The 1,657-nt window shown below is 46.1% G+C and overlaps 1 non-coding gene across 1 annotated transcript; it reads left to right on the top strand.

Moving 5' to 3' along the window:
* Positions 1-1,246: 1,246 nt before the first annotated feature.
* LOC124228299 (U6 spliceosomal RNA) lies at positions 1,247-1,353 on the top strand. Its single transcript, XR_006885687.1, has one exon. It is a non-coding gene; the product is annotated as a U6 spliceosomal RNA (small nuclear RNA).
* Positions 1,354-1,657: the final 304 nt, after the last annotated feature.

Genomic DNA, 1,657 nt, shown 5'->3' on the forward strand with positions numbered 1-1,657 from the left:
AGGGACTGCTCCCTGGTAGCCGGCACTGCGCGGACCTGGTTAGACTCGGAGAGACCTCCCAACCCATGGTGGAGGGAAAGACGTTGCAGCTGAGCGGCTGCGTGATGGATGCTGCTGCAATTTAAGGAAAGAGTGTGTGACTGAGGAGTCCGGGAGAAACCACTTTCTGATGATTCAATCTGATTTTAAGCTTTTCTGGTGTCCTGGCCCTTCCACTGGCTTACTGTGCATCTTGAGTCAGTTCTGTCCCCTCTCTGGACCTGGGTGTTGCCCCAAGCAGTAGGAGAGGGATTTATAATGTTAACTGGCTCTTTCACTTTCCGGGGTGCGGGAGCCCACATCCCGCATCCTTCTGCACAAAGAAGGCTGGGCCTTGCAGGTGCCTCAGAGATGCTCGAAGCCAGTCTCTTGTCTGCTCTCACAGCTTCTTCAAATGTGGTGTCTGCTCTCCCCAGAACTCCGAGCTTGAGGAGCTGGACGACGCATCTAGACCTGATCTAAGCCTGGCTTCTCCCAGCGGGGTCCTCTGCCGGGGCTGTGGCAGCTTTGGTGAATGCTGCGAGCAGGGCTGAGTCTCAGAGGACCGGAGCATCCCCTGTCCTGTCCCACTTCGCTGGCCCACCTCCCTCCCCTATGGGGGCAGTCATCTTTGAACGGAGGTCTGAGAACGCAAGAACTCGGGAAATGTTCTCATGAGTTCTTCTTGAAGGAGCTACTAGAAGACAGACCTCATTTCAGAAAGCCGAAATATCATGGGGACTTTGGCAAAAGATTGATTGTGAGCCTTGAACAAATTAACTAGAGAACGAAGACGGAAACAAAGGTGGTGCTAAGGTAACAGAGCAGAACGTAAATGCAACTAACAGAAATTGGGGTGGGAAGGATGACAATTTTGCGGATAACTTCATCTGTAATCGCAACAATAGAGTCTAAGAATGATTGTTTAAAGTTGGCAAATCAAAGAGCAGAGTACTAAGCGTATTTAATAGTTCAAGGGTAAATGCTAGGGAAGATAATATTCTTAATGAAAATCTGATGGGGAAAAGGGAGAGGACTCATGTGAATTTTATTATTACTTATGGTGCTGAACTAAAGAAAATTATCTAAAGAAATAGGTGACCAAAGAATCATTATAAAGATGATTATTATAACAAAAATATTAACTTTCTTAATTTTCTAAGAATTACCCATACACATGTGCACTTATCAAAACAAACAGACCCTGTGTTAAAATTTTACCTATTAAGTGCTTGCTTCGGCAGCATATATACTAAAATTGGAACGATACAGAGAAGATGAGCATGGCCCCTGTGCAAGGATGACACGCAAATTCATGAAGGCTTCCACATTTTTTGGATACCAGGGGAAAGGTGGGGTGGGGGGTGGGCACAAAGGGTGAAGTGGTGCACCTACAACACGAATGACAAACATTAATGTACAACTGAAATTTCACAGGATTGTAACCTATCATTAACTCAATAAAAAAAATAGGAAAGAAAAAATTTTACCTATTAAAACAGAAAACACGGGGCCAACCTGGTGGCATAGTGATTAAGTTCACAAGCTCCACTTCAGTGGCTCAGGGTTCGCAGGTTTGGATCCCGGGTGTGGACCTACACACTACTCATCAAGCCATGCTGTGGCAGGCGTCCCACAT

The sequence above is a fragment of the Equus quagga genome, chromosome 16 (genome assembly GCF_021613505.1).
Source record: "Equus quagga isolate Etosha38 chromosome 16, UCLA_HA_Equagga_1.0, whole genome shotgun sequence".
Classification (NCBI taxonomy): domain Eukaryota; kingdom Metazoa; phylum Chordata; class Mammalia; order Perissodactyla; family Equidae; genus Equus; species Equus quagga.